The sequence below is a fragment of the Aedes aegypti genome, chromosome 2 (assembly GCF_002204515.2).
Source record: "Aedes aegypti strain LVP_AGWG chromosome 2, AaegL5.0 Primary Assembly, whole genome shotgun sequence".
Lineage (NCBI taxonomy): Eukaryota > Metazoa > Arthropoda > Insecta > Diptera > Culicidae > Aedes > Aedes aegypti.
In genome coordinates this window covers 73,153,472-73,168,381 of record NC_035108.1, presented here as the reverse complement: position 1 = coordinate 73,168,381, position 14,910 = coordinate 73,153,472, and the positions used below count along the sequence as shown (strand labels likewise).

General features: G+C 45.1%; 1 long non-coding RNA gene across 1 annotated transcript in view; it reads left to right on the top strand.

Moving 5' to 3' along the window:
• LOC110675652 overlaps positions 1-14,910 on the top strand; it is a 135,949-nt gene that overhangs the window by 88,097 nt on the left and 32,942 nt on the right. The window contains exon 4 of the long non-coding RNA XR_002499677.1: positions 10,454-10,483. This is a non-coding gene — a long non-coding RNA (uncharacterized LOC110675652). The remainder of the gene's footprint in view (positions 1-10,453; positions 10,484-14,910) is intronic.

Sequence of the window (14,910 nt, the reverse complement as noted above, 5' to 3'; positions counted from 1 at the left end):
GCTCGGAGGCGAACTGAACTGGATTACCCCAAAGCACATGGCATCATCATTTCGCAGTCTAAGCCTCCTTCGGATGTATGAGATGTCTTTTGAGCTCATTCCTTTCCTTCCTCCAATCTCCTCCTGACTTTTGAATTCCTCCAGCTCTACTAAGCTCGTCCTCCGATCGGTCCGATGAGTACCAGCATCATGGCCTTCAACTCACTTTCAAGCTACCTCCCAACCAGATGCTTTCTCCTTTGCCACCGAGCTCCATCTGTCCTCTATACCTCTTCTGGCATCGAGCTCCGGCTTGCATCCGAAATCCTCCTAGATTAGAGCTTCTCCTGGTCAGCTGTACCATCATCTTTTTGCTGAACTGCGCTATCCTGCAAGCTTCTCCTAACTTTCGAGTTCCTCCAGCTCTTTCAAGCTCGTCGTGTGATCAGCTAGCGTCCGAACCTGCCCAGCCTTGGCCTTCGACTCTTGGCTACGCTTCAGTCACCTCCCATCTAGACTCTACCCCCTCGATGAGATTCTGCCTCCTCATTGAGATTCTGTCTCCTCGTCCAAGTCCCTCGTCAAAGTGGCCTCAGCGTCCTCCAAGCTTTCCTGGGCCCATAACCTGTTGAAAAACTAAACTACATAAACAGTCAAGCAACTCGTCCCAATCACAGACTACTGACTGTTATCGTTACCAAGTCAGCACCTCTTCTTTATTCAATGTCTGGTTTTATATTATAATGTTTATTTGGTTATCTCTATTCTACAATCCAGACATCTCCGCTGCAGGATGTGTAATGTTCTGCTCTCCAAGAATCTAGTCGGTGATGGGATCTATATTCCAGAAGGCATAATGGTTGTCAGCATATCTCATTTTTACGTTCCGCTTCTCCGTTCTATAATGGAGCCCAGATAGCCTGCGGTAAACGTGCAGCTATTCAGCAAGATTGTGGTGTCGCACCGTAGGTAGGATATACGGGTATCGTCGGTGGTAGTGTTTAGGGGTCAGTCAGAAGCTGCCTACAGGAGAATGGACTATCTTGTTTTCTTTGTGGTTAGAATAAGCTATCCTGGAGTTGGGGTTGTCTTCGTGCTTTTCCAACAGGTCGTGGGCCCAGAAACGGTTCATCTGTGAGTTTACCCGTATGAGGAGCTACTGGCTAATCGGAGCATGTACAAGCATCGGTGTCGGATCACTTGTTTGCTTATCCCGTCTGCCTATTCCATCTGTCTGTCTTGTCTAGCTATACCGCCTTTCTGCTCCATCAGTATGGCCCGTCTAGCTGTCCCGTCTGTCTGACGTATCCGTTCGTCTCTGTTTGTCCCGTCTGTGTGTCTTGCCTGCTTGTCCCGCCTGCCTATTCTGTCGATCTATCTTGCCTGTATTGCTGTCCTTTCTGCTTATCCCAGCTATCTGTTCCATCTCTGTCCTGTCTGTATCATCTTTCTATCCCGTCTGTACGTTCTGTTCATCTGTCCAGTCTACTGTTCTGTCCATCTCTCTGTCTCATCTGTTTGTCCCGTCTGTCTGACTGTCCTATACCAACGCCTCATCATCCCTAGATGTACTCCACTTCGGGGGCCTTGGTACTTGCTCGAAACCAGTATTCATTCGCGTATTATCTAAAAACGAGGCAAGTGGCCTATATAATAATCTAGGGAAGGTAGAACCTGAACGGGCTTCGTGATCAGTTAGGAGGTAGAACCCGGAAAGGCTTTTTGGTGAACGAGGAAGTTTAACCTAGAGGAGCTTCGTGGATCTAGTCGAGGAGTTTGACGACTTGAAGAACTTTGGGGATCTTGACGAGAAGTTTGACGACTGGATGAGCAATCTGGATGATTAGTAGTTGAGTACACTAAGGAGGAGTGTTGGGTAATCCCAATTAGTGTCAATCTACAATCAGTGTCGCACTTATAGGTAGAATGTACGGGTATCGTCGGTGGTAGTTTTTAGAGGTATTCTATATGCTTAGAGAAAAAGAATGCATTGTAGATACCTAGATGAAAAAAAAGGAACGGCAGTTGCTAATTGATTTATCAGTCAGTAGCTATCTGCAGATAATGGACTAGATTTTTTTATTTGTGGTTGGAATAGGCTATCCTGGAGTTGGAGATGTCTTTCCAAGACGAATCCCTCCAGTCAAGGAACTTTTCGGTCAAGAAATTTTCTCGACTTCCCAGGGCATAGACTATTTTCGTACTTGTTCCTGTATAACGTGGGATGTGTGGGATGTGACATGCAAAAATTGGCAATTGGAAATAAAATCTCTATGTTAATAACTGTAATAACACTAAGCTGAGAAGAATGCTCTGTTGAGTTGGGACGTAACGACAGAAGAAAGTAGAAGAACTCCGTTTTGTTGCTAAGAGTAACCTGTCGTAAACTGTTTTAGATCAGGGTATCGTATTCCTCGATTACGTCTGCAGCTTCCGATTTTTGCTTCAGGAAACCATCATGTCGCAACTAAAGTCATCTATCATAGTATGGAAATATCCTTCCGGTGTCACCGTTTTCATGGGACCACAGATTTTCGTATGTACCAGATCCAGGATCGTTGTCGGCTGTCTCTCCGTTTTTCGTGGATGAGGCTTTCATGCAATCTTTGCCTCAGCACAGTACTCGTAAATCCAGAAAAGCGTCACAATTTTGATGGCCTGACCTTTTGTCCGCGGTAACAAAGCAAAGCAACGCTGAAGGTGTCTGGATTAGATTTCCGGTTGGTCTAGGATCTAGCTCTATCGGATCCAGGATTTTTCAGGTCGGTTCGAAACTCGGTTTCCGACATCAACGACAAGAAATCTTCTTCACGAAACCAACGTGTAGAAATTACTCATCTTCTCCATTCTTTTCAATACTTCTTCTAACAACTTATTTTATACCCAAGATCGGTAGTATCGTGTACTGAGTACAAGCACCATGAAAATAGCTCGCTTGCTATACACAGCCCGAGCGTGGTGATGCTGGAGATGTCCGAAGGCATGACCGCTGTTGAGTTAAATAACTCAACGCAGTTATGAGGCGATCGAAGGATTCTGACATGCTCTCCAGAACCATAGCCAGGGCGTTCAGTTCGTGACCCGCGTTTATCAAACTTCGTAAGTTCTCAAACTTCTTCCATCAAATGTCTCTACTTGCCAACTAGATACAGCCCAAATGATTTAGATAACTAAAGCATTTCTTGACCTTTACCTCTCACATCCTCTTACACAGTACTTACAAGGTGCCTTCTTCTTCATTTTTGGCGTTACGTCCCAACTGGGACAAAGCCTGCTTCTTAGATTAGTGTTCTTATGAGCACTTCCATAGTTATTAACTGAGAGCTTTCTTTGTCGAATGACCATTTTTGCATGTGTATATCATGTGGCAGGTACGAAGATACTCTATGCCCTGAGAATCGAGAAAATTTCCTTTACGAAAAGATCCTCGACCAGCGGGATTCGAACCCACGACCCTCAGCATGGTCATGCTGAATAGCTGCGCGTTTACCGCTACGGCTATCTGGGCCCCATTTACAAGGTGTATGGTAGAAAATTTGATTTGAACTCTGTACTTTGGATGTTGATAACAGCCTTTATACGCTGCATCCAACTGCAACGTTAAAAAAGTGTAAACGAACCTTAACATCTCGAATTTCCACGCCGAAGGGTCCTTTTATTCTATTTTCTGTTCCACGTTCCGCGCTTACCGAAACCATCGCTATTCCCACTCTGAAACCTAAAACCCCCGCTTATCAGCTCATTCGAATCTTCAATTAATTTATTCAAATCGGACTGCTCGTTGTGACCGGTTCTTTAAACTGCGCTGATCTGCATAAACTCTGCTCCACCCGTTCGGGAGCAGTCCGCGGCAGCCACGGCCGACTCCGAGAGTCGTGTTTCCTCATTTACGGACCGAAATTTAATTTCATCCAAGACAAAAACTGGTTCCCTGGAGCGGTTCCGCTCCTCTCGGCCGTCCCGTCCCCCTTCGGAACCCACTCCGTGAAGACCGAAGTTCGAAATCGATTTAATTTCATCCGCCTCATCCGAACCGAACGCGTGATGGAGCCTGAGAGAGAGAAGAAACCGAACGGGAAAATCGTGTTGCACGAATCTTATGAATTTATGAGGCACTTTTCGGGATGGAGTTAATTTCTCGTCCGCCTCGGAGATGGTCCCCGAGAGATGCCAAACCAAAAAAGCAAATATTTTGAAAGCTCCTAAAAATTTTCCTGGCTGCCGAGTCGGGACCGGTCCAGCCCAATCATCAGTTCGTGCCTTCTCTCTCGGAGAGTTGATTGCCCCAAGATTGGGGTCTATCCCTCGCGTGTTACTCACATTCCTACCCCTCGGTTCCGCTTCGGGTTTTTGTTTTGGAGTTTCATCATGATGATGACGATCGCGACGTCGCCTTCGTTGTTTTTCACGAAAAGCCTCAATCATGCTCATGCACGCAAAAATACGTCGCAACGGTTTCGAACAAGGGAAAAGGGAGGAGTTTCAAAAATCGATCATCGAGTGAAGGGTCTCAAATGCGAGCGATTTGTGTGACAGGTAGTTACGCTCGAGGGGCGGTCCAATGAGTCCAAAATTTGTTCGCAAACCAAGCAGGCCATTGGGTTGATAAATGGCGTTTTTAATGGGTTTTCGATGACGGATGAGTGTGTGTGGAAATTAAGAAGCTGTTTTTCATTAGAGAGCCCGACAAGAAGAGCAGCTCATTAGTTTCATTTCGTTTTTCATTCATCACACGGCGTGCCAAAAATATCGAGCGCCGTGCCTTACGCATCGTCGTTTGTGCACAAGGAACAGTGTTTACGGCGAGAGCAGTTTGGCAGATGTCCAAAAATCGCGAGAATGACTTTTAACATGGCGAATCACCCCTCGCGCCAAAAATTGCGAAATGTTAAAGAGGCTTAAATACGAGGGGTCAGCCAATGGGCTTTCACCGTTCGAAACAAAATTGATGACTGTCAGTTCGGAAACCGAAGACAAATGGTACACCGAATGAAGTTCTCTGCATCAATTGAATTGCATTCCGTTCTCGGATGTCCCCTTGCCGAGTTAATGTGACAAACGAATTTGTCTTAATTAATTTGGGATAAACCATTCGCTCACAGCGTTCCTTCCCATTGTCTTCGCTCCCACGCATCGCCTGTAGAGGGATCGGAAAATAACTCAATCATCATTTGTTACCTCGTTTAACCAAATTTCTGGCTTGTTCGCCTGCATCTCGTAAAATGTGTCTCGCCCCTTTCCGTCGGCATGCAGCGACAGAAACCCGAGCGAGACGCGGAGATGACTCACAAGTCGTAAATCAAACTGCAGCTGGGGGTCTCCCTTCTCTCTCTCTACCCCAAAGCGGGCTCTTTCGCTCATCCGATTTAGAAACAATTGAAAGTCGAACACGAGAGTAAACAAATTAAGATCCGAGCGCAGCTGGTGGGCCCACCAGACTACGTCTCGGGTACATTTCTGACATTGACATTCGGTTCGATTCGGGGTTGGAGGTCGCTTCGATCGCTCAAGCTCGTACAACTGACACCTAACCTCGAAAACCGCGCTGCCTAGCTTGTAATTGTCTCTTGTTTCCCCGTGGCATTCGGCCAAAAACTCATCACATAGTAGCCCGAGCGCGTCCCAATCGTCCCGGTGAGTAATCCATCACGATCTAGTTAGCCGTTAGCTGTTGTTCGCAGCCATCTGCGACGGCGGCCATCTCGGATCGGACGAACCTAAAATTATCATTTTTATTGAAACCGATGCCAAACGGTACAGTTGTCAACCGAATCCAACCCTGCAATTACTGCCGGCCGAAGGGACTACTATTGGCGTGCAGGAATGCCTCCGGATCGTTTGATTGCCTGCCAACAAGGCAGAAATTCGAGCTATAATTGCGGTGACGCGCGGCCTTTCTGCGACCATCGAAAAACGAGGGGGGTTCAGCTCCGACTACACTTGCATCGGAGTTCGAGTTCAGTGGCCTCTGTTGCCGTCCGTCCGTCTTCGTGCGCAAAATATGATGATGAGTTTCGTCGAAAGAGAGTTCGGTCAATGCAGAACGACACGGCTTTTTGGCCCCGGGCCTTCTCGCTGCGCTGCAAGACGCATGAAATTGCGCTTTTCGCTGATGACACGGCGCGGCCTCAAAAACCGAAACCAGTAGCAATATTTTACGGATTGTTTTCGCGCTGTCGGTGCGATTTTGACGTGGCGGATCGGGAAGAGTGTTTCGGGGCAAAATTGCAGTGGACCAGTAGCGGTGAGAATATTGCGGTCACGACTAACAATTACACGCACGAAATGTTGCGCGATTTGCTTCTGGGATTTCTCCTTCAGGAATAATACAGGACATTTTTGTAATGTCTCCGCGATTTCCCCAGAAAATGCTTCGAAAATATCTTCAGGAATTCATCTAGTAATTTTCTCCACAAAATTATTCCAAGAATTCACGGAAGATTCTTTAAAAGTTCCTCGGAATATCCGTCCAATAATTTCTCATGGCATCCTTTATGTTCCTTTATGGAATTTCTCCATTAACTCCTTCAAGTATTCTTTAGAAAATTTTGCGAAGCATTCCCACATGACTCTACCGGGAATTCCTGCAGAAGTTATTACGAAAATTCTTCAGAACATTTTTTCATGCATGAGAATGGAATTGGAAGAATTTCATCAGAATTTCCTTAGGAAATTCTTTCAGATCTTCATTGAAATTTCACGCAATTTCCTTCGGATTTCCCTTTGGAATTTCCATCGGAATTTGGCCGAATTTTCTTCTGAATTTCCTTAAAAATAATTTCCTTTTTTCCTTTGAAATTTCCTTCGAAATTTTCTTCTGGTATTTCCTCCAGAATTTGCTTCGGAATTTCATCTGGAATTTATTTTTAAATTGCTTTGGAAATTCGTTTGGAATTTCGCTCGGAATTTCATTTGAGGATTCGTTTTAGAATTTCCTTCGGAATTGCTTGGAATTACCTTCGAAAATTCCTTTAGAATTTTCTCCGGAATTACCTTCAAAATTTCTTTCGGAATTTCTCTTGGAATGCCTTCCGAATTTTCTTTTGGAATTTTCTTCAAAATTTTCCCTTAGGAAATTTGTTTTGAAATTTTTAGTAATTTCCTATAGAATTCCCATTCAAATTCCCTTAGGAATTTTCTTTAAAATTTCCATTGCAACTTTCTTTGAAATTTCCTTAGGAATTTTCTTCGGAATCCCCTGAATATGTTTTTCGGAATTAACTTCTGCGTTCATGAATCCTCTCATGGCGTAGTGGTAACGCGCCCAAACTAGAGATCGGGAAGTCGTGAGTTCGATTCTCACTGAGAAGACGTGTAACTTTTACGCAAATCTTCACATCAATTTGTCCATCTAATCCAATTGCAAATCATATGTTATGTTTAGCTTTTCGGTAGTTGTTAAACTTCCACTCGGCTGGTTGGCCGTAAACCACGATTCATAATTAAAAACAAGTATGTTACACTTTATCTACACTTGATTGCCTCATTCACGCTGAATACCTCTTCCAACTTTTGAACAAACATAAATTTGTCTTTATCTCCGCAATCGAAGCCCCCTAAAAACTCACTTCCCAGATGAAGCAACCAATATTTCAACGTCGCTTTATCGATGCATCCAAATTCACGTCAAACCCAAGAAACCAGCCGAAAAAAGCTTCTGTTCCAGTTTCCTCCCATTCCGCCCTTCCATCTCTTTGCCCCACAAACCTCGGTTGCTCCTTTGCCTGACCAACGATTTCTCTCGGTCGATTATTTATCACAACCGACCGGTTTGGGCTGGTGCATTTTTGCGATGGGGAATTCTTATCGGCGCGGCTCCTCTCGAAACTGTTACCTTAACTTGTTACCAAAAAGCAATCGTAATGAAGAATCAGAGGAAAACGAAGCGACCAGAATTGGAAATGTCAGACCACTGCACGGTCGTTGGCGCGGTACGGGGCGAGTCTCTGGTTTTTGGGGGATAGGGAACGCAAGCGAAACAAATTTGCAGAGAAGCGAAACGGGCAGAAAAACAGTAGGCCGTGATGCGAGATGCCAAGATGAAGCTGTGCATCGAAGAAGGCTACCGAGGAAAGAAGAAGATGAAAAGCGAATTGCGGACAGGAGCGCATTGCTATGGGTCTTGAACGTTTCGTTTACGCTCAGTTGAATAAATCATAAAAATAAAATCTTTAATAAATTCTGACATAATTTCAGTGCGCTGCGGTGGTGGTGGGAGTTTTTGTACGCTTCGGCTTCGCTGTTGAGCGAGCGAAGGGAAAAGTACTTGTTTTAATTATGAATCGTGGTTTACGGCCAACCAGCCGAGTGGAAGTTTAACAACTACCGAAAAGCTAAACATTACATATAATTTGCAATTGGATTAGATGGACAAATTGATGTGAAGATTTGCGAAAAAGTTACACGTCTTCTCAGTGAGAATCGAACTCACGACTCCCCGATCTCTAGTTGGGGCGCGTTAACCACTACGCCATGAGAGGACTCATGAACGCAGAAGTTAACCTGAATTCGATTTCAGCTCAATAATCACGTGGTCCTCTTTCGCAAAGTGCACCTCTTTCGGAAGAATTAGATGCCCATCCAAACACAACGCTTTCTATATATATCCAATGCCTAGCCCGAGAGCGCATTGTTTTTTTAGATATAGGAATAGCACACTACACTAGCCAGCAACTGCGCTGGCTGAGGTTTCTATTGTGTGGGCTTCCAATGGGTCGCGACGTTCTCAAACGACCGGTTACGGAACATGAGTCCGTTGCTCGATAAATACTTGTTTTAATTATGAATCGTGGTTTACGGCCAACCAGCCGAGTGGAAGTTTAACAACTACCGAAAAGCTAAACATTACATATAATTATATGTAATGTTTAGCTTTTCGGTAGTTGTTAAACTTCCACTCGGCTGGTTGGCCGTAAACCACGATTCATAATTAAAACAAGTATTTATCGAGCAACGGACTCATGTTCCGTAACCGGTCGTTTGAGAACGTCGCGACCCATTGGAAGCCCACACAATAGAAACCTCAGCCAGCGCAGTTGCTGGCTAGTGTAGTGTGCTATTCCTATATCTAAAAAAACAATGCGCTCTCGGGCTAGGCATTGGATATATATAGAAAGCGTTGTGTTTGGATGGGCATCTAATTCTTCCGAAAGAGGTGCACTTTGCGAAAGAGGACCACGTGATTATTGAGCTGAAATCGAATTCAGGTTAACTTCTGCGTTCATGAGTCCTCTCATGGCGTAGTGGTTAACGCGCCCCAACTAGAGATCGGGGAGTCGTGAGTTCGATTCTCACTGAGAAGACGTGTAACTTTTTCGCAAATCTTCACATCAATTTGTCCATCTAATCCAATTGCAAATTATATGTAATGTTTAGCTTTTCGGTAGTTGTTAAACTTCCACTCGGCTGGTTGGCCGTAAACCACGATTCATAATTAAAACAAGTATTTATCGAGCAACGGACTCATGTTCCGTAACCGGTCGTTTGAGAACGTCGCGACCCATTGGAAGCCCACACAATAGAAACCTCAGCCAGCGCAGTTGCTGGCTAGTGTAGTGTGCTATTCCTATATCTAAAAAACAATGCGCTCTCGGGCTAGGCATTGGATATATATAGAAAGCGTTGTGTTTGGATGGGCATCTAATTCTTCCGAAAGAGGTGCACTTTGCGAAAGAGGACCACGTGATTATTGAGCTGAAATCGAATTCAGGTTAACTTCTGCGTTCATGAGTCCTCTCATGGCGTAGTGGTTAACGCGCCCCAACTAGAGATCGGGGAGTCGTGAGTTCGATTCTCACTGAGAAGACGTGTAACTTTTTCGCAAATCTTCACATCAATTTGTCCATCTAATCCAATTGCAAATTATATGTAATGTTTAGCTTTTCGAAGGGAAAAGGTTGTATTGTGTGCTGTGTAGAGATGTTTATCGAGAGGTTGGGCGATTGCGGAGGGTTGATGGACCCCCCGTGACGCAACGGTAGAAGCGAGCACGAAGCGAAACATACATTTTGACAGATGACTTACAAGGGGTGCATGCTCAACTTGACTACACGGAGAAAACGAAAAACCCATATATGAGTATTTTTTAACTTACTTTTGAGTTATTTTTCTCTCCCTATTTCATTCGCTCCTTCTATTGTTGTCAGAGAGCGAAGAGCAAAACAACCCAAAAACCGAACCTTAGTGCGTTACCTCAAATTTGAGTAAGTGGCGTAGTACTGGAAGTTGAGTTATTTGATCTGCCAGTTGAGTGAAAAGAACTTAGCCGGAAGGTATTTTTTTGCATGGCTGCAAATGAAAACAACTTCTACCCCATCAACTCAAAATTAGGTTAACGCACGAACCCCCGGAATTGAGTGGAATGAACTCACTTTTGAGTACTTCATTTTCTCCGTGTAGGTCAAGGAAGATTGCTGTCTTGGAGTCGAAAATTATCGTAGAATCTAACGTGTTTTTGTTTTCTATCTATTTTCAGATCGGATAATGGCCGTCTATTGTCAAACAGGTATGTTTTCCATAACACTTGATCAACGATTTTTAACATGTTCCGTCCAAAACGAATACGCAACTTTTGTTTACATTTCACTTCAATAGACGATAAAATCTTTCAAACAATTTACGATGGCTTTGCACAACTCACGAACAAAGACAAACTTTACCGTATCTTTTTTTCTGGCGATGCAGCTTGAACGTTCCGGTCATGGAGCAACTTTTCCATTTCTCGGCAACAAACTTATTGTTTATTCAAACTCTCACGCATATGTTTTTCGTTGCACGGCACGGCATCCACCCACTCGCGCGCCTTAAACGACGGCCAAACTTTCCAAACACGGGTCTCCTATTAGAGCTCAAATGTGTAGGACCAACCGTAGGGCCCCCCTCTCCCCAACTGTCAGTACTTGTGTCGTGCTATAAAACTCACGACTTCGGAATCCAAGTTGGCTGCTTTACGATTCGACCACATGTATTTATTTTAATTCTTTGATTGTTATTATTATATTTCAGTTTAATTCTACTTTTTTATTATTATTACACAACACTGCCCCCCTCCCACTTCTAAGACGAGACGTCGAACGATCATCGACCGACCGTTTCAAGTTAGACGAAATAGTTTACCGAAAAAAAAACTTTTGCTTTTACGACTGTTTGAAGTTGTTTCTCGTTTCTCCGCCTGCTGCGCGTCCAAATTGTTTACACTCGTTTTGGCGTTTTGTTTACGTTGCCTTTCCAGCCAGCAGCAGCAGAGCCGCGTGGGGATTGTTTTATTCACTACTTTTGGGTGCGACGACGATGAGGACGATTAGAATCCCGGACGCCGTACGTTTATGAAATGTAAATATCGAATAAGTGCTTTGGCTCACTCTTCGAGAATGTAAATATTTTGCTCGCGAGTGCTAAGCTGAGTTGCGTCGTGGTGAGATCGTTCGTTGCCCTCTCGGCTGGGTTCAGCTTCGTTCACACCGGTATCGACGGTTGCAATGAGAATTACAGGGATGCCAGGTTGTCATTCATAGGATGACATTGAAATGGAATGGAAGACATATGAAAGGAAAATCTTTTTAAGAATTTGTACAGAAATTTAGATGATATTTTTTCAATTTTCTATTGAAATATAATACATAATCAACTCTTCCTTACTAGATAATCGGTATCTCGATCAGGGTTGGGAAAAATTCTGAAATTCACTCAAGAGTAGCCAAGCAAAGCCAATCACGGTCAGTGAAGACAGTGAAACTCACGCCCATCGCTGCTGTTGGCCAAAAAAGCCTTAAAAATTGCAAAAAAAACCGTTGCTAAGGTCAACCTAAGAAGTCATCCAGGGAATCCTAAGAAGATTTTCCTCAAATCATTCTCAGTGCTGTTCTTCTCGATGACCTGTTGAAATTTTCAAAGAATTTCCACACATATATTTGGGTGTTTTACTCCTGGGATTCCTACATAAATGGCTTCTGAAATTCTTCAAAGGGTTTCCTGAAGAACTTTCCACGGTATTTTCGGGAAATCTTTCTCCTCTTTTTGAGGATTTTTCTTAAATTCCTCCAGAGTTCCATAAATTTTTGGATTCCTTCAAAATTTCGTTTGAAAATAGGTCATAAAACTTCTGCAGGAAACCATCAATATATATGTCAATATCCTTCAGGTTCGCCCAAGCATACCTTTGGGGTTTTTTTTCGAAACTTGTCGCGAAACTTCCTTTCTGAGGTAACTTCCACAGCAATCCGTGAAATATTTTGATACCTTCAAAGATATCTGAATCGTTATGAAATTTATGAATAAACCCTTACTAGAGTATGTGTTAGCGGACTTTTTAGAACAATTTTGTAGGGGACGTTAGAAGGATTTCTTGAAAATAACCGTTATGGTACACTTGAAAAAAATCTCGCCGAACGTCAAATCGCCGATCGTCAAATCGCCTGATCATTACCAGAAAGCGAGCTTGTTTGTGGCAGCCATTAGCGCTCGTAAAAAGCTGGATAGCTAAGCAACTAAATAGCTAAAAGTATTAACAGAAATAGCTTGAAAAATACCAATAATTCTCTCAGCAATGAAGTTGAAAGCTATTTTGGTCATATCATGTCTGTTAAATCGTAACTAAGCCAAAAGAAAATGCTTGTGATCAGATTGCTGATTTACTCGCATCTGTTGTGCTCGCGAGTGAACGAAGCTTAAGTAATTCGTGAACGTGTTCGGAAGCTTACTTACTTACTTATTTGGCTTTACATCAATTATCTTGATAAAGCCTCGCCAACAATATTTCGCCAATTCCCTCGGTTCATGGCCGCTTCTCTCCATCCTCGACTGTGACCCACGCTCTCCAGGTCCTGGTGTACCTGGTCCATCCACCTAGCTCGCTGCGCCCCACGCCTTCTTGTTCCGACCGGATTCGTGGCGAACATCATCTTTACAGGGTTGTTGTCCGGCATTCTTGCAACATGCCCTGCCCAGCGTATCCTTCCAGCTTTAGCTACCTTCACGATACTGGGTTCGCCGTAGAGTTGAGCGAGCTCGTGGTTCATCCTTCGCCGCCACACGCCGTTCTCCTGCACGCCACCGAAGATCGTCCTTAGCACTCGGCGTTCGAAAACCCCAAGAGCTTGCAAGTCCTCCTCGAGCATAGTCCACGCCTCATGCCCATAGAGGACTACCGGTCTTATGAGCGTTTTGTACATCGTGCATTTGGTGCGGGGGTGAATCTTTCTTGACCGCAGTTTCTTCTGGAGCCCATAGTAGGCACGACTTCCGCTGATGATGCGCCTTCGTATTTCCCGACTAACATTGTTGTCAGCCGTCAACAAGGATCCAAGGTAGACGAACTCGTCCACCACCTCGAAGGTATCCCCGTCTATCGTAACACTGATTCCTAGGCGGGCCCTGTCGCGCTCAGTTCCGCCAACCAGCATGTACTTTGTTTTCGACGCATTCACCATTAGCCCGACTCTTGTTGCTTCGCGTTTCAGGCGGGTGAACAAATCTGCCACCGTTTCAAATTTTCTCCCAATAATATCCATGTCGTCCGCGAAGCAAACAAATTGTCCGGACCTCGTGAAAATCGTGCCTCGACTGTTAAGTCCGGCTCTCCGCATGACACCTTCAAGCGCAATATTGAACAACAGGCACGAAAGTCCGTCGCCCTGTCGTAGTCCCCGCCGAGACTCGAACGAACTGGAGTGTTCGCCCGAGATCTTCACGCAGTTTTGCACACCGTCCATCGTTGCTCTGATCAATCTTGTGAGCTTCCCGGGAAAGCTGTTCTCGTCCATGATTTTCCATAGCTCAATGCGGTCGATACTATCGTATGCCGCCTTGAAATCGATGAACAAATGGTGCGTAGGGACCTGGTACTCACGGCATTTCTGGAGGATTTGCCGCACGGAAAAGATCTGGTCCGTTGTCGAGCGGCCGTCGATGAAACCTGCTTGATAACTTCCCACGAACTCGTTTGCTATAGGTGATAGACGACGGAAGAGAATCTGGGATAGCACTTTATAGGCGGCGTTTAGGATGGTGATTGCACGATAATTTTCACACTCCAGTTTGTCGCCCTTTTTGTAGATAGGGCATATAACGCCTTGCTTCCACTCCTCCGGTAGCTGTTCCGTTTCCCAGATTCTGACTATCAGCCGATGCAGACAAGTGGCCAACCTGTCCGGGCCCATCTTGATGAGTTCGGCTCCGATACCATCCTTGCCAGCGGCCTTGTTGTTCTTGAGCTGTTGAATGGCATCCTTAACTTCCCCCATCGTGAGAGATGGTTGATTTCCGCTGTCCGCTGTGCTGACGTAGCCATCGCCTTCGCTGTCCTGACCTTCTGTGCCTGTGTTCTCTGCGCCATTCAGGTGTTCATCGTAGTGCTGCTTCCACCTTTCGATCACCTCGCGTCCGTCCGTCAAGATGCTCCCATCCTTATCCCGGCACATCTCAGCTCGCGGCACGAAGCCTTTGCGGGATGTGTTGAGCTTCTGATAGAACTTCCGCGTTTCTTGAGAACGGTACAGCAACTCCATCTCTTGGCATTCCACCTTTTCCAGGCGGCGCTTTTTGTCCCGGAATAGGCGGGTTTGCTGTTTCCGCTTCAGTCTGTATCGTTCCACGTTTTGCCGCATACCATGCTGCAGCATTGCAGCCTGCGCTGCATTCTTCTCCTCTAAAACCTCCTGGCACTCCTCGTCGAACCAATCGTTTCTTGAGCTCCGTTCCACATATCCGACAACGCTTTCGGCAGCGTCGTTAATGGCTGCTTTGACTGTCCTCCAGCAGTCCTCAAGAGGGGCCCTATCGAGCTCGCCCTCATCCGGCAACGCTGCCTCAAGATGCTGCGCGTACGCATTGGCGACATCCGGTTGTTTTAGCCGCTCGAGATTGTACCGGGGCGGGCGTCGGTACCGTACATTGTTGATGACGGATAGTTTTGGGCGCAGTTTCACCATCACC